This window comes from Pseudophryne corroboree, chromosome 1 (genome assembly GCF_028390025.1).
Source record: "Pseudophryne corroboree isolate aPseCor3 chromosome 1, aPseCor3.hap2, whole genome shotgun sequence".
Classification (NCBI taxonomy): Eukaryota; Metazoa; Chordata; class Amphibia; order Anura; family Myobatrachidae; genus Pseudophryne; species Pseudophryne corroboree.
In genome coordinates this window covers 808,679,286-808,698,374 of record NC_086444.1, presented here as the reverse complement: position 1 = coordinate 808,698,374, position 19,089 = coordinate 808,679,286, and positions in this window count along the sequence as shown.

Genomic DNA, 19,089 nt, shown 5'->3' with positions numbered 1-19,089 from the left:
ATTCCTCCTCCTTACGCCTCCCCCGTTTGTTCACTAACGCCACCCCTGCTATTCTTAATGAATGACCCGTGATTTCTTGCTAAACCCTCCCCCCAGGCACCTAGTTTAAAATCTCCTCCAACCTTCTAACCATCCTTCCCCCCAGCACCGCTGCCCCCTCCTCATTCAGGTGCAATCCATCACAACAAAATAGATGGCGCCTGACTGAGAAGTCCGCCCAGTATTCTAGGAACACAAACCCTTCTTTGCTGCACCAATCCCTAAGCCACACATTTACCTCCCTAATCTCCCTAGGCTAGTGCATGGCACTGGTAATAATTCGGAGAATATTACCTTAGATGTCCTTGCCTTAAGTTTCTTGCCTAATTCCCTATAGTCTTTCTTAAAGACATCCCACCTTCCACTAACTTTGTAGTTTGTGCCAACGTGCACCAAGACCGCTGGATCCTTCCCAGCCCCTCCCAACAATCTATCTACCCGGTCCGCGATGTGCCGCACCCGAGAACCCGGGAGACAACAGACCGTACGGCGATCACAGTCCCGGTAGCAGATTGCCCTGTCTGTCTTCCTAATAATGGAATCCCCTACCACCACAATCTGACTAGGTACCTTACTAACTTTTATACTAACTGCGCCAGAGGTACCGCTCCTCTGGTTGCTAGATGGAACAGTCTCCTCCAGCACCGTCATTTCCTCACTATCATCCTCCGATTCCTCGTCCAGTCGTGCAAATTTATTCGGGTTTCATAGTTCAGAGATGTCGAGACTCCCCCTCTTTTTCTTCCTTCTAACTGTGATCCAGCTAACTGCCTGGTCATCCTCATCTACCAGTGACACCTCCCTCAACTCCTCCACCGTTCTATCTAAACTTTGCTCGAGATTGTGAATCTCCCTCAGTCGCGTAACGGTTTTCTCTAGATCAGTTACCTGTGCGTCCAGGGCAACCGTTCGCAAACACCTTGTGCAAATGTACTCACACTGGGATGGTTGCTCCAGGTGTGCGTACATCTTGCACGACATGTACTGAGTGAAATCCCGAATCCCAGCCCCACCCATATTTTTGTAAGGTCTAACTCCCTGTTACCCAAGAAGAAATAGAGAAGCAAGACAATCTAGGAAAAACACTCACTATACAATAATGAAGTTAGGCTTTTACTTATCTATCCTTAGCGTCCTCTAATCCTTCGCTTTTATGCAGCAGTAGTCCCCGGTTCCTTCGCTTTTATTCAGCAGTCTCCGTCCCCTTCCGTCCTCTCCTCCGATGTCTGCAGCAGCAGTCTTCCTTGCCCCCTTGTGCAGCTCAGCAGTGGATTCAGACCCCGCAGGCCGATTGTGGGTCCCTGGTAGTACCTGCTGGCAGCAGCAGTAGGCTCTTTCCCCACAGGCAGCATCCCTGGGCAGTATCTAGTTGCTCACACACAAAATAGAACAAAAACAAAGACAGAAACAAAAGCAGCCCTATATCCTCAAAATATCTGCCCCTCACACACACACACATGAAATCTCAGCCCCTCACACACGCAACAATCACAGCCCCTCTGCTACTCCAAGTTAGAGACCCTCTCACTCACTCAGTCAGCCCCTTGCAGCCTCACCAGAGACTTAATGGTCTTGCAAATATTTGTGTTCCTGATTGTGTATTATAAAACTCACCTTTTTCTGTATTCTAACTCACCTGCTGCTGTTTCAAACTCACTATTCACTTAAAAGCCAAGCTTCACTTTACAATGCAAGCTATCACAATGAGCCAGCATTATGGAAACAATGGGTTAAATTCATATTTAATTTCCTAATCCAATTGACCAGTTACTTAAACAATGTACGATCAAATAATGTAGACAATAACAACATATTCATTTATTTAAACATTTTCAAAGCTCTATTAGAAATCCCAGCTGTTTCAGACTGTTTGGTCCCTCTCCACATTGACCTTTCCTCTCCAACAACCTGCCAAAAGGCCATTAGTAACTCTCCTGCCAAAGGTTTAAGATTTTTTTCCCAAAGCCTACTGATCATTGCTACACAAGTTTAAAATCCCCATGTGTCTAGTTAGTGCTTTTATAAGAGTCCCTCCTGAAGGAAGGCTGAATAAGTTAAGAAATCTTTAAATCACTAAGTCCCAGCAGCTATTGAACTCTCATCGATCGTGTGCCAGTGAAGTTAATATTTAAAAATGTTAGCTCGACATACTTTTAAAAACGTTAGTAGACTGCTATCTAGACGACCTTCCAATTTCTAAACATGGCCATGCCCACATGGATGTCATATCCCACCTTCCAATTACACCATATATTTCTAGCCATTGCAGCTGCACAAGCAGGGGCGTAAAATAGAGGAGAGGGCCCATGTGCAGTCTCTGTCCAGGCTCCCTTCTCTCTAGCTGGCCGCCAGTGAGTAGACTCTTGCGTAGTAGCAGATTCGGCCATAGGCATAGGCATCTGAAAAACGGTATCCGGTTGATAGATAGACAGTGTCTAGTTAGGCAGTCAATAGATAGACACCATATGTTAGATAGACATTAGGTCCACAGGAAAAAGGTAGACAGGGTCAAAAGTTCGACAGGATCAAAAGTTCGACAGGGTCAAAAGGTCGACATGAAAATGGTCGACATAAAAAGATAGACAATTTTTTTTTTTTTTAAATTTAACATGTTTTTGGACTATTTAATACCTTCTCTATCCATGTCGGCATAGAATTGGTTATAAACCTTGTGGCGAGCGCAGCGAGCCACCGAGCCCGAAGTGTGCCGAGCGAAGCGAGCCCCACGAGGGTATGGCTTTCTACAATTGGGGGTCCCAGATGACAAAACTACTCACACAAACCACAAAAATGCAAAAAACATGGTGTCTACCTTTTTTATGTCTACCATTTTCATATCGACCTTTTGACCCTGTCGACCTTTTGTACTGTCTACCTTTTTCATGTCCACCCTTTGACCCTGTCGACCTAATGTCTGTCTAACATATGGTGTCTATCTATTGACTGTTTAACGAGACACTGTCTATCTTTTATACCACATCCCTGAAAAACCTAGAGGCATCTAGGCAGGCTGGACATCTAATTAGCATTTTCGGCTGTTGCTTAATTGCAGTTGCTGTAGTCGCCGTGGATGTAATGCACCGGCACTGGCCAGTTCAATAAAGTTTTTTTTTGTACATTGGGTCACAGCATACGTGGTGTTATGAAGCACCACTGAGACAGGCAGAGCAGAGGAGCCGCGGTGGGCAGCTAGATGATATCAAAGAAGGTAAATGTGGTTAGTAGCGGATTTACTGTTATGTGACCAAAGCGGCCGCTTAGGGCACAATGGGTCCAAGAGGGCCCGCCAACAGGGCTGTATCTGTGAAGGGGCCACTATTACTACTGGTGCCAGTGTCCAGAACCGCACCGCACTACAGTGTTAAAACTCAAATAAACTACAACTCCCAGCAGCCCTTTCAGCAAGGGAACTCCCAGCAGCAAGGGCTGTTGGGGGCTGTAGTTTATTGTAAGTTTTAACACTAGCGTGGTGTGGTGCCGAACACCGGCAATGCCCGGCGACAGGTATAACGGTTACACATGTACTCATCATCATACTTCCAAGAGGACCCGGCACAATAACCCCCAGGCCACTCAGTAAAAAATCTGATTGCCAAACACCTTGGTCTGCACTGCTGGTGCCTCACTTTACAAGTGAGAGCTGCAGTGACAGCAACAGGTAGAATGGATGAAGCTGAGCTGCACATGCTCAGCAGAGGCAACAATGCATTCAGCGCGACACCAACTCTACACTGGGCACGCAGAGTTACCCCAGCTGCCTGGCAGACTGGATAATTCAGAGCCCTGTCTGCCTGGCTTCCATACCTCTGCAGCAATTTACAGCCCTGGCTGCTACAACATTGAACAGGATATTCTCACTCTCAGTGGTGAGGAACCACCACGTGAAGAGGAGCGGCATGGCATGGAATGAAGAAGTAGAATAACAGAAGAAAAAGAAGATAGAAAAGAAATACAGAGAGAGAACATGTAGGTAAGAAAGAATCTGATGTAGTTAAGCTGGGGTCCCAGTGGGGACTATGATGTTATTTGGGGGAACAGTGGGGACTATGATGTTATTTGGGGCACAATGGAGCCTATCCCCCAGTATGGGGCATGTAATGTGAATTGGGGGCACTATGCAGCATTCAAAGGGAATTTGAGGCACTGTGCGGCATTTAATGTGAATTGGAGGTACTGTGCGCCTTTTTAATGTGAATTGGGAGCACTGTGCAGCGTTTAATGTCAATTGAGGGCACTGTGCAACTTTTTTATGTAAATTGGGGGCAAATGCAAACTCCTCCACAGTGATGCTGCTCCATCCTCTGGCCATTCACCAGGGCCCCTGGGGGCAGATACCGAGCCATCAAGAGCACAGGTCAGCTCACTTGAAGTTCTGTTCACATGCTGCAGGGACTAGTAAAAACCTGCCTGACAACTGCCGCTGGGGGGCTGTCACCGGGTATGGGGGGATTGTTTGAGAAAGGGGGCCCTCAAATCGGTGCCTTGGTGCTGGTGGTGCACCAGTCTTACCTAGGACACCAAATTTATTAGGGCCTGCTCTGCACAGCAGCCATTTTTAGTGTTGTGGTTTTTTTCTTATATTTGAGAAATGCAGGGAAAATGACCGCCACTGCCAACATGGGACTCCAGAGAGAAAAGCTTTGAAGAAATTACTACAGGGTGCACCCATTATAGGTATGTTTCTACACACAAGCTATTGTATTGGGAGAGGATTATCTTAACATAGTTGTCTACCCTCCCGCATTCAGCAGGAGACTCCCTGAAATAGCAGCAATCTCCCTGAATAGTCCATCAATCTCCCGGATTATACCTTAGACCCATTATGCAGCTGTTATATTCTTGGGGAACAAAAATAAATCAGAGATACATAAATGTACATGGGCTCATCGCTGCCATTTCCCTGCATTGGTTATAAGGCACAATGATCCTGGTACTGCTCATCCTCCGCCTGTTGGACTGTGAGATGAGACTCGCTGGTAAATGCTGGTTCTGCAAGCTGTAGAAGGCTGAATCACAGCATAGCTGTAGTCCTTCCACTTTACTGGGAGCTCTGGTCCCTGTAGACCAGCTGAGATTGCTATCTATATACTGTAATTATGTAAGTCATTTTTTTATTTTTTTTACACCGCTGCTGTGAGGCCATGCCCCCTTTTCAGATGCACTTGTCTATGGCACACAGTGTGGGCTGTTTAGCTCACCGGATGTCATTGACGCCACTGAAATAATAATAATAATAATAATAATAAAAACACTTTAGCGAGAGCTTAATATTTAGCAATTACGCATTTTGGGCACTATTCAGATCGAGTAGCAGAATCTGCTACTCAGTACTATCGCATACTGGGGGCCGCCCAGCATGCAAAGTCCTGCCCAGCGATGCAATCGCAATTCAATTGTGATCACATTGTAGAACAAGGAATTAGGGATGACCCCCTGCATAAACAGCATTTTTTTTTTTGGAGCAGCTGCGTGTGATGTCACGCAGCCACCCGGAAAGTAGTCCGGAACATGGACCCACAAAGCCGCATCAATGCCCCCTCCCAGATGACCTCCACTGTCAATCAAATTGTGATCGCATTCTTCAGGGATGCGATCGCAATGTGGAAGTCCACAGCAAGCGTGCACAGACTTCGCACATGTGCTGATGGCTGAAAAGTGTTTTTAAAAAGATAGAGTAGGAAGCTGAATGAGGGTCTTTGTGCATTGTAGACTGATTTCTGTGTTAAAGAGAAAAATATGAGATTCATTTTATTTGTCAAAACAAATGTTTACACTATAAAACTGTATTATTTAAAACATGCATGTTTGTAAATAATAAAACATTGGAATAATTGACCTGGGACAGAGTAGGCATGGGCGTGCGCAGATGCCGACATGGGTTTGCTGCTCCAGGACTTCCCCCCTCCACCACATTATGGTCTACTCCCCCCCCCCCTTCCTCGTCCAGAACATAGACTGCTTACCTGGGCAGCCCAGGTGAGCAGTCCATGTCCCAAAGCAAGGGGTGTGTCAAGACTAAGGTTTTGTGAACCCGGTGTTAGTGAAGTCTGTGCGGGCGACTGGAGGATTATATGAATACTACCACTGACCTGGTTTGGGACTGTTGTGGACTCTGGGTCTCTTCCGGTGACTGGGAAGAGGAACCGCAGCAGAGATGGCCGAATCTAGGTTCTCCTCATGCAGGATTAGGTCGGCAGACAGGAGGCATGCAGAAGATCTCCTGAAAGACAGAACTGGAAAGGCACTGATGAATCAGTGAAGAATACCAGGTATAATTGTGCTAAAGGGCACGGGGTGCTTGGAGACACTGAGGTGCTTGGGGACACTGAGGTGCTTGGGGACACTGAGGTGCTTGGGGACACTGAGGTGCTTGCGGACACTGAGGTGCTTGCGGACACTGAGGTGCTTGCGGACACTGAGGTGCTTGGAGACACTGAGGTGCTTGGAGACACTGAGATGCTTGGAGACACTGAGGTACGTGGAGGCACTGAGGTGCGTGGAGGCACTGAGGTACGTGGAGGCACTGAGGTGCGTGGAGGCACTGAGGTGCGTGGAGGCACTGGGGTGCGTAGAGACACTGGGGTGCGTAGGGGTGCTGAGGCACGGAGGTGCTGGAAGCACGGAGATGCTGAGGCATGGAGGTACTGAGGCACGGAGGTGCTGTGGCACGGAGGTGCTGGAAGCACGGAGGTACTGAGGCACGGAGGTACTGAGGCACTGAGGCACGGAGGTACGGAGGCACGGAGGTACTGATGCACGGAGGTGCTGGAAGCACGGAGGTGCTGAGGCACTGAGGCACGGAGATGCTGAGGCACTGAGGTGCTGAGGCACGGAGGTACGGAGATGCTGAGTCACGGAGGTACTGAGGCACTGAGGGGCTGAGGCACGGAGGTACTGAGGCACGGAGGCACGGAGGTACTGAGGCACGGAGGTACTGAGGCACGGAGGTGCTGTGGCACGGAGGTGCTGGAAGCACGGAGGTACTGAGGCACGGAGGTGCTGAGGCACGGAGGTACTGAGGCACAGATATGCTGGAAGCACGGAGGTGCTGAGGCACGGAGATGCTGAGGCACGGAGATGCTGGAAGCACGGAGATGCTGGAAGCACGGAGATGCTGAGCCCTGGAGATCCCAACTACAACAGTAGTAAAACTGAAACACGACAGCTGTGGTTTTCAGTGGAGAACACGGAATTCAGTACTGTGCCTTTAAGACAAAACATTGCAGCTGTACCTTTACATTGAGACTCAGGGAAATGGTGAAATCAAATGGCAACACACAAGTAAACCAAACGGTAACAAGGGAACAGAGTTTCCACAGGAACTTAGGTACAAAGGTTACCTTTAGGGAGCTCAGCTTAAGACCCACACAAGGCTGTATGTGACACAAGGAACTGGCCCAGATTCCAACTCAGCCTCCTGATTTATACTTCCTGGTCCTTGATGATTGGTGGGCAGGATTAGGTGATGTCACTGTCATGTGACTACTCTAGCCAAGGCTGTGATGTAGAATGAGGCCTAGCAGGCCAAGAGAACACTGAAGCCTGGACTTCTGCAAAACACAGGATGCTTGCTTTTAGATTACTGAATTCAGCCTCACACAGGAGATCACCACAGGTGGAGCTAATTAACTATTACCTCTCAGGCAGAGAACTCAGGAAAACTGACAAGCTGTTTAACTCCGTGAGTGAAAAGACACAGGATCCAGGACAGATGGCAGGGGTAAGTCACCAAATATAAAACCTACAGTCAGGATTGTGACAGTATCCCCCTCTTCAAGGGTGGACTCCGGACACCCATCTTGAATCTTAGAGGAACTTGAGAAATTCATACAGAAGAATTTAGGACCTTCGTTAATGCAGATTCCAAAGGTTTAGGACTAAATTCTTTAACTACAGCGTTACTGAAAGTCTGTAAGTCAGGGAACACAGGATCATTACTCTCAAAGAGCATGTTGGCCCACTCCAAAGCTCTTCCTCTGAATGCCAGGAACAGATATCGAGTAACGTTGGAAAGAGTTACTGCACCTGAAGGATCAGACTCCATCCGAGAGAGAAATTGTTCAACCAGAGCGGCATATTGCAATAAATCTCCATCAAAGTAGATAGGTGGAAAACCATCAGACGAAAGCTTAGAGGATGAAACTGAAGAAAGCTTTGGCTGGACGAGTAGGACTGGATTGGATCCAAGGATACTTGAATTGGCTGGAGCCAAAGGAGACGGACCAGGCTGGTCCTGGAGTATTGCTGGACCGGCTGGAACCGGAACGGACTGGCCAAGCTGGGCCTGGAGTATTGCTGGACCGGCTGGAACCGGGACGGACTGACCAGGCGGAGCCTGGAGTATTGATGGACCGGCTGGAACTGGGACGGACTGACCAGGCTGGGCCTGGAGTATTGCTGGACCGGCTGGAACCGGGACGGACTGACCAGGCAGGGCCTGGAGTATTGCTGGACCGGCTGGAACCGGGACGGGCTGAGCCCTTTCTTCACAGGGCTGGGCTGAGGCAAGAGCCCCCACTTCACGGGGCTGGGCTGAGGCAAGAGCCCCCTCTTCACGGGGCTGGGCTGAGGCAAGAGCCCCCTCTTCACGGGGCTGGGCTGAGGCAAGAGCCCCCTCTTCACGGGGCTGGGCTGAGGCAAGAGCCCCCTCTTCACGGGGCTGGGCTGAGGCAAGAGCCCCCTCTTCACGGGGCTGGGCTGAGGCAAGAGCCCCCTCTTCACGGGGCTGGGCTGAGGCAAGAGCCCCCTCTTCACGGGGCTGGGCTGAGGCAAGAGCCCCCTCTTCACGGGGCTGGGCAGCACTCTGTAGAATCTCTGGCTGGGCAGCACTCTGTAGAATCTCTGGCTGGGCAGCACTCTGTAGAATCTCTGGCTGGGCAGCACTCTGTAGAATCTCTGGCTGGGCAGCACTCTGTAGAATCTCTGGCTGGGCAGCACTCTGTAGAATCTCTGGCTGGGCAGCACTCTGTAGAATCTCTGGCTGGGCAGCACTCTGTAGAATCTCTGGCTGGGCAGCACTCTGTAGAATCTCTGGCTGGGCAGCACTCTGTAGACTCTCTGGGGCTGGACGCTCTGAAGACGCCCCTCCTGGGGCTGGACGCTCTGAAAATGCCCCTCCTGGGGCTGGACGCTCTAAAGACGCCCCTCCTGGGGCTGGACGCTCTGAAGACGCCCCTCCTGGGGCTGTGGACACGGACTCCTCTGTGACTGTAAATGGCTTGAACATTCTTCTCTGGACACCCAACTTGGGATAAGGTCTTTTAACCACCGGACCCCAGTCATAAATTTGAGTCTCTCTCAGAAGAGTAGCCTTCTTGATACCCCTGTCAGCAGCAGAAGGATCGGATACTGTGGATGACTTGTAGACATGAGCACTATGATACTGAGATTTGTCACTATTACCTGGCTTGCGAAGAATGCAGTCTTTAACAAAATGACCAGAATTTCCACAGTAAAGACAGAGATGTAGCTCCTTACGCCGCTGACGTTCAGCTTCAGAGAGCTTGGGCCGTGGATAGCTCTGATGAAAAACTTTCCCTTGCGCAGAGGAAGAGACTCTATTAACTGGATGGGACAAAACAGGATCAACAACGTTGGTAGTATTCCTGAGGAGATCAGGCATCACAGAGAGAATACTAGGCAAAAGTTCTTGTAACTGTAGTAACATCTGGTAGAAAATCTGCAGTTGGTCAGGAGTCTTAGAGCAGAAGGTCATAGAATCTCTGGAGGACGAATTCCGCTGCAGACACTGTGCCAATCGATGCTGAGTCGACTCCAGACCTTCCAAGCGTCCTGCAATATTGCTTAGGAGGTCATGCGTCAGACAAACACTTTCGGCCGGGTCCATGTGGCCAGTTCCTACTGTCAAGACTAAGGTTTTGTGAACCCGGTGTTAGTGAAGTCTGTGCGGGCGACTGGAGGATTATATGAATACTACCACTGACCTGGTTTGGGACTGTTGTGGACTCTGGGTCTCTTCCGGTGACTGGGAAGAGGAACCGCAGCAGAGATGGCCGAATCTAGGTTCTCCTCATGCAGGATTAGGTCGGCAGACAGGAGGCATGCAGAAGATCTCCTGAAAGACAGAACTGGAAAGGCACTGATGAATCAGTGAAGAATACCAGGTATAATTGTGCTAAAGGGCACGGGGTGCTTGGAGACACTGAGGTGCTTGCGGACACTGAGGTGCTTGGGGACACTGAGGTGCTTGGGGACACTGAGGTGCTTGGGGACACTGAGGTGCTTGGGGACACTGAGGTGCTTGCGGACACTGAGGTGCTTGCGGACACTGAGGTGCTTGGAGACACTGAGGTGCTTGGAGACACTGAGATGCTTGGAGACACTGAGGTGCGTGGAGGCACTGAGGTACGTGGAGGCACTGAGGTACGTGGAGGCACTGAGGTGCGTGGAGGCACTGAGGTGCGTGGAGGCACTGGGGTGCGTAGAGACACTGGGGTGCGTAGGGGTGCTGAGGCACGGAGGTGCTGGAAGCACGGAGATGCTGAGGCACGGAGGTACTGAGGCACGGAGGTGCTGTGGCACGGAGGTGCTGGAAGCACGGAGGTACTGAGGCACGGAGGTGCTGAGGCACTGAGGCACGGAGGTACGGAGGCACGGAGGTACTGATGCACGGAGGTGCTGGAAGCACGGAGGTGCTGAGGCACTGAGGCACGGAGATGCTGAGGCACTGAGGTGCTGAGGCACGGAGGTACGGAGATGCTGAGTCACGGAGGTACTGAGGCACTGAGGGGCTGAGGCACGGAGATGCTGAGGCATGGAGGTACTGAGGCACGGAGGCACGGAGGTACTGAGGCACGGAGGTACTGAGGCACGGAGGTACTGAGGCACGGAGGTACTGAGGCACGGAGGTGCTGTGGCACGGAGGTGCTGGAAGCACGGAGGTACTGAGGCACGGAGGTGCTGAGGCACAGAGATGCTGGAAGCACGGAGGTGCTGAGGCACGGAGATGCTGAGGCACGGAGATGCTGGAAGCACGGAGATGCTGGAAGCACGGAGATGCTGAGCCCTGGAGATCCCAACTACAACAGTAGTAAAACTGAAACACGACAGCTGTGGTTTTCAGTGGAGAACACGGAATTCAGTACTGTGCCTTTAAGACAAAACATTGCAGCTGTACCTTTACATTGAGACTCAGGGAAATGGTGAAATCAAATGGCAACACACAAGTAAACCAAACGGTAACAACGGAACAGAGTTTCCACAGGAACTTAGGTACAAAGGTTACCTTTAGGGAGCTCAGCTTAAGACCCACACAAGGCTGTATGTGACACAAGGAACTGGCCCAGATTCCAACTCAGCCTCCTGATTTATACTTCCTGGTCCTTGATGATTGGTGGGCAGGATTAGGTGATGTCACTGTCATGTGACTACTCTAGCCAAGGCTGTGATGTAGAATGAGGCCTAGCAGGCCAAGAGAACACTGAAGCCTGGACTTCTGCAAAACACAGGATGCTTGCTTTTAGATTACTGAATTCAGCCTCACACAGGAGATCACCACAGGTGGAGCTAATTAACTATTACCTCTCAGGCAGAGAACTCAGGAAAACTGACAAGCTGTTTAACTCCGTGAGTGAAAAGACACAGGATCCAGGACAGATGGCAGGGGTAAGTCACCAAATATAAAACCTACAGTCAGGATTGTGACAGGGTGGAATAAGTAGTCCATTACCCGGCAGTGGGGTGAAGTCCCGGAGCGGAACCCCTGTGTCGGCATCTGCACCCGCCTATGAGTCTAGGACTGAATAGCCCACCAAGAGAATGCAAAGGTAGGAGTCCATGCTTAGGGGTTTGGTCAGCCTCCACATGGGGTGTGGTCAGCCAACACAGAGGCTTGGCTAACCATTAGAGAGTGCACGGTCTGGGCTCCTTGATAAATATACAGCATGATAATGTACCAGATTAATAACAGCATAAGGTAACATACTGTATGTATAATTCAAGTGCACAGTCTGGAACCTAATGAAGGGTATGGGTCTTCAGGTAGTGGGGCCCACCGTGGGGTTTACCTGGTGACCCTTGAGTCTGGACCAATCCAACCCTGACCTGGGATGACCTGTTTATATTGGTAAGTACATAATTGAAAATCTCATGGGGCAGCAACTGCTAGTGTGTACAATTTGAGGACGCATTTGGATATTCCTGACTGAATTTGAGCTAGGCACACTCACACTAGTGTTATTATGCCCAGATGCAAAAACAAGAATTTGTGTTGCAAGAAAAAGGCCCAGATTTATCAAGCCTTGGAAAGTGATACATTGCACGGTGATAAAGTACAAACCAATCAGCAACGAACTGACATTTTCAAACGCAGCCTGTAACATGGCAGTAAGCAGCTGGTTGGTTGGTACTTTATTACAGTGCATTTTATCACTCTCCAAGGCTTGATAAATCTGGGCCAAAATATTGAAAATGACTGCAGCAGGTGGGATCTTCAGTTGGGAGATAATGCATTTTTATGCTTTCAAATACCAATAATTTACATAACCCATTCATTGGTAAGTAAGGCACTCATCCTAAACACTGCAGGGGTTCAAATGTGGCACTGTAAGGTAACCACTATTTACTGTCGCTCAGACCCAGGAAGGGTTGATTACCCCATTAAGCCCCCAACGCCTCAGGCAGAACATTGCAGACATAAGGGGGGTACTCACGGAGCGATCACTGCTTAAAATCTAAGCAATCTGACTAGATTGCTTAGATTTTAAGCATGATCGCTCCGTGTGTACCCCCCACAGCGATAGCGATCCGCAGCCCCGCGCATCGCTATCGCTGGTGCTAGATTAGGCCAACCTAGCAGGTCGCTCATTTCACCCACTGGGTGAAATGAGCGCCCCCCCCCCCCCATCTCCCCCCGCACGCTCAGCACACATCTCTCCCACATCGGCCCGTGAGTACTGGGCTTTAGTAACAAGCTAGGAAATTAGGGGAGGAGGGGGACTGTACTGTACACACTAATTCTAAACATAGTAAGAGGTGCTACCATGCTGAGACTTGTAGTGCCACACAGAATGCAGGTACACAGTCTACTCTTAACACTATGAACTCTAGTAAAATTCAAGTCAAAAGCACGGGATCCCCAGGCCAGCACAACCCTACCTCGTCTAATTACTACTTCTTACCTATACAGTATAACATTTTTAGCACTGAGCTGCTACTTCTTATTACTGAAACACCTTTTAACACTTAAACTGCTACTTCTCACTAGTGTAATGTCTTGGGGCGGTAGGGCTGTGCTTGCTTGGGGGTCGCGTGCTCTGGACTTAGAAATGTTAGAAACCCACTTGATGCAGTAGGTGATAGGTGGGTCCCTATTTTTTGGCCCAAAGATATGCCAAGAACCTATATTTTGTTTCACATTAAATTGCAGAGTTTATTATGATTTTTCTGATTACTTGAGTTCTTAGTGTTTAGAGTGTGCACCTGCATTTTCTTTTTTCTGTGAAGCTAGGAAATGGGTAAGAGCATCTCCCAAATTCTAGCACCCGTTGAGGAGGAGAAAATGGCCCAGTCAGTAGATAAAGGGGGCAAAACTTTTCTTAAACATATAAATGAAAGGAGAAAATCATATGGAGGAATAATAAGACTTAAGACAGAAAGTGAAAATTTGGTGGAAGGAGACAAGGCAATAGCAGATCACCTAAATAATTATTTTTGCTCAGTATTTACTACAGAAGGAGAAGGGAAGGGGCCACAGTTAAGTTGCAAGGACATTCATAAAAATAAGGTAGCTGAAACTACATTTACAGAGGAGAAGGTCCTAAAAGAACTTTCAAAACTAAAAGTGGATACATCAATGGGGCCAGATGGAATAAACCCAAGAGCTAAAAGATGTGCTGGTGGCACCATTACCAGAATTAATTAACCAGTCACTAAATACAGATGCCATTCCAGAAAAAAAAGTGGAAGCAAGGAATAAGCAAGTAACTACAGACCAGTAAGCCTTATATCAGTAGTAGGGAAAGTAATGGAAAAACTATTAAAAGAAAGAGTTGGGGAATATCTTAAATCAAACAACTTACAGGATCCAAAATAGCATGGCTTTATTGGTGGGAGATCATGCCAAACAAATCATATTGACTTTTTTTACTCTGTGATGAAAATAATAGATCAAGGGGAAGCCGTAGATGTAGCATATAAAGACTTTAGTAAGGCATTTCACACTGTCCCACATCGCAGACTGCTAAATAAACTTGAAAGCATGGGGGTGGATTATAGAACAGTTAAATGGATAAGAACCTAGTTGCAGAATAGGAAACAGACAGTTGTAGTAAATGGAGTGAAATCTATGGAGGCAAACGTTACCAGTGGAGTACCCCAGGGATCTGTACTTGGAGCAGTTCTCTTTAATATATTTGTTGGTGACATTGCAAATGGTATTGAAGGGAAAGTATGCCTTTTTGCAGATGATACAAAGATTTGCAACAGGGTAGACACACCGGGAGGGGTAAAACAAATGATTGACGACCTAGCTAGGCTTGAGAAATGGTCAAGAACGTGGAAACTACAGTTTAATGCTAAAAAATGCAAACTCATGCACTTGAGTCTCAAAAAATCCAAAGGCTAAATATAGTATCAAGGGTACTATAATGGAAACTACTGAGGAGGAAAGGGATTTAAGAGTCACTATTTCAAGTGACTTAAAGGCAGGAAAGCAATCCAACAAAGCAATGAAAAAGGCAAGTCAGATGTTTGGTTGCATAGCGAGAGGAATCAGTAGCAGGAAATAAGAAGTAATAATGCCACTGTATAGATCATTGGTACGGCTTCATCTGGAATACTGTGTCCAGTTCTGGAGACCTCGGGGGTCATTCCGAGTTGTTCGTTCGTTATATTTTTCTCGCAACGGAGCGATTAGTCGCTAATGCGCATGCGCAATGTCCGCAGTGCGACTGCGTCAAGTAAATTTGCTATGCAGTTAGGTATTTTACTCACGGCATTACAAGGTTTTTTCTTCGTTCTGGTGATCGTAATGTGATTGACAGGAAGTGGGTGTTTCTGGGCGGAAACTGGTCGTTTTATGGGTGTGTGCGAAAAAACGCTGCCGTTTCTGGGAAAAACGCGGGAGTGGCTGGAGAAACGGAGGAGTGTCTGGCCGAACGCTGGGAGTGTTTGTGACGTCAAACCAGGAACGAAACTGACTGAACTGATCGCAGTTGCCGAGTAAGTGTGGAGCTACTCAGAAACTGTTAAGAAGTGTCTATTCGCAATTCTGCTAATCTTTCGTTCGCAATTTTGATAAGCTAAGATTCACTCCCAGTAGGCGGCGGCTTAGCGTGTGCAAAGCTGCTAAAAGCAGCTTGCGAGCGAACAACTCGGAATGAGGGCCCATATCTCTTGAAGGATATAAATACATTAGAGAGTGTACAAAGAAGGGCAACTAAAATGGGGCATGATCTACATCACAAAACTTACCTGGAAAGGCTAAAAGTTCTTAACATGTATAGTTTGGAGGAGAGAAGTGAAAGGGGGGACATGATAGAAACTTTCAAATATACCAAGGGTTTTAATAAAGTTCAGGATGGAAACATTCTTCAAAGGAAGAGGAGTATTAGAACTTGAGGACATACACTGAAACTGGAGGGAGGCAGGTTCAGGGGAAATTTAAGGAAAAATTACTTTACAGAAAGGGTAGTAGACAAGTGGAATAGCCTCCTATCAGAGGTGGTAGAGGCTAAGACTGTAGAGCAATTTAAACATGCTTGGGATAGGCATATAAATATCCTTACAAATAATTAAGGATAAAAAAGGGGCAGACTAGATGGGCCACGTGGTTCTTATCTGCTGTCAAATTCTATGTTTCTATGTAGAGATCCCTCTTTCAAATGATGTGACCCCCTGAGAAGCTATTCTCTTGTGATTTGAGAATTTATCCTTTCTTCACCATGATGCCGCAAAAGAAAATTATGTACATAATCTTTAATAATGAGGTATATAAGAAATACAATGCTCATGTATTCATTTCCCACTTTTTGAAAGAAAGTTGATTGTTCCTGAAATTCACAGTGCAGCTCTTGAATGGACTCATGGAGTTCACTCTAAAAAAAAACAGTCTTCCCCTATAGTATTTAATATGTGGTAATCACCAGACAATAACCTTACACTATAAAAAGCTGTAAGTTTCTAGAGATGAAGGGATTCTTCTAATTTCCAGATATCTATTATGTTAGCCTCAACAAAAAGAGGAGTCGCCTCATTTGGGGGTCTATTTACTAAGCGTTTGAGAGAGAAAAAGTGGAGATACATAACGTACAAACCAGCTAGCTCCTGTCATTTTTCAAACACAGCCTGTAACATGACAGTTAGGAGCTGATTGGTTGGTACTTTATCTCTCTCCATTTTATCTCTCTCCAAGACTTAGTAAATAGACCCCTTGATCTGGTAGGTTGTCTGTTTTAAAAAAAATTTTTACAGTATGCTCTATTTGACTCTCATCCTACTGTATATTTATTCCAACACATTGTAAATGTTTTATTCAAACACATATGAATACGGATAATGATAGTCAATTTATCCTGCTGTCCATTGTCATAGGTACTGTAATTCCAGGACAAACAAAAACAATGGGTGAAATTCCGCATGGAACATTTAAGGTAAAAATCCAAATCTGGAATGAGGTAAATGTTCCATAGAAGTTTTAAAAATGTTGCTAACCTCTAAGATATACCGAGCAACATGTCACATTGGGTCTTATTTATTCACCATTTGTATTTGAATATTCTTAAAAGTGTTGCAGTAAACACAGATGGGTGTGTGTGTAGATAAGGTGAAGCATAATGTGTACTCCAAGAACATCTGGATAGCCATTACTGTGCCCTGGAACTGAGCCTTTTCTGACACTTTCCTTTACAGTACAAGAGTTGTACAACACATTTATTGTCTGCCTCAATCTGTTTTCAGTGTAACATCCAAGCAGTAGTATGTTGGACCTATGTATAAGTTTGCTTCACATAGAAGTTTGTCCCAACTTAATTGTTCACTTACACAGAAGTGTGTTTTGTTCTATGTGATTAGTACACCAGTATCCTTGGACAGTACTCCTTCCACCCTTAGGTATGTTCTGTTTCCAAAGGGGCTGATTTAGAGGTGAACGCTATTGTCATCGCTGCTGATTCTTTGTTTGACTATATGCAAATGCTGCAGAAAGCACTTTGTGTAAATAGCCTTGCTGCACCCAAAGCATCGGATCACTGCGTAAACATCGGGCATTTGAGTAAACCTCAGGTTACTAAGGATGTCTGGTGATTTCACGCTATCAGGGTCGGTGAAGCTGCATTTGAGGATGCAGCCATTGGCTTCTGTATGCCCAGAAAATGGGTCAGCATGCCACCATTTCTTACACTTTGTCTGTCACCACCGTCAAAGGCCAGCAGCATGATAATCATTGCAGACCCAGATCTGCACATGCACAGTGTGGCTTCTGCACATGTGCAGATCTTAAAACATCTCTATTTACCATAAACATTGAAAAAGCATTCCACCCTTGAATCAGACCCAAGAACACATTGTCTTTACACGGTGTCCAATTAAGATCACTTGTGTCGAGGGGGGGGGGGGGGGGGGCAAGTACTAATTTCTTGCTCCCCCCTGCCCCCTTTCTTCCCTGAGTATACTTACCTTGATCTGGGTGCAGGTTCCTCCTTCTCCACAGCACATCTTCCCAGTGGCAACGTTGGGAAAATGGAGCTAGTTCTCTAGTGCACATGTGCCATCTTCCCAAATATCACTAGGAAAATGTGACCTCCTCCCAAGCATTACCCCCCTCCCCCACCACCCAATCTGAATGGCGGCCCCCTTTTTTATATGTATTTTTTAGGCCATGTCCCCATGCAGTACCTGGGCCTGACACTACTCTCTACGGCTCTAGTTAAGATCATTGGGGATCATTCAGACCCGATCACATGCGCGTTGCTGTCTGGCAACAGGGGTCGCCGGACAGCGACAGAGTGTACAAAGAAAGCGATTGCAGGGGCGATCGCAAGAAGATTGACAGGGAGAAGGCGTTCGTGGGCGACAACTCACCGTTTCAAGGGAGTGTCCGGGAAAACGCAGGCGGATTTCTGATGTCAGCAACAGCAGCGGCTGAGTAAGTTCTGGGCTGTAAAGAAAGTGCAGCTCTCTGCACAGCCGTTCGCACTCCTGCACAGCGATTACTCCCACCCCTGTAGGCGGCGATTACCTGGTCGCAGCAGTGCAAAAAACAGCCTGCGTGCGACCAAGTCTGAATTACCCCCATTGGTTTAGAAAAGACAGCTGATCTTTCTCAATGACCTAGCACCAGCTCAGTTAATTACACCATGACCCCTCAGCCTCAGCACAACTGCATGGTAATTTTGCATGACAGTTTACCAAGTCTTCTCAGTTGTTTTCTCTTTTATTTCACTAATCATTTTTTTTAATTATCCATCTTGCTTTGCTCATTTTTTGATGTATTAATGGGATGATCTCTTAAAAGCATTTGTAGCATCCAAAGTTGTAATCATGAGTATCACATGTTATATGGTTTCTCAAGAGCACACGCATAGATTTTTCTAATCGGATCTGTCAACGCTTATAGCTAAAATGCAAACAAGGGAACTTTCAAAATGCATGACAAGCATTTTGTGCTGAAAATAATTTAATGTATGTTTTTGGAAGAACACTGAGGTTCACTGAGTAGTGAGTAATAAAAGTTTATTCTTTCATGTGATTAATTTGGCAAAATTATCTTACTGCAGCTAAGAAGAGTCTCAGACATTAGACAAGTGAGGACTGTGGCCACTCTCTACTCTATAGATACCAAATTGCAGATGTTAAAGTTCTCTGTCTCTGGAGGCAAAGAAATCTGAGCAAAAGTATAATTTTGCTTACATATCACTTACACAAGAAACTATTCAACAAGTCCCTTGTGTTTTACAGCCACTTCACATAACACAGAAATGACCAAGTTAATCTCTTCTATTCTTGTTTCTGTTTTGAGAATTGTAAAATCAATTCCACAGTTTTGTAAATAATCCTTTTTGGTATTTGAGTTTTGCAAGCATTAAAATATGA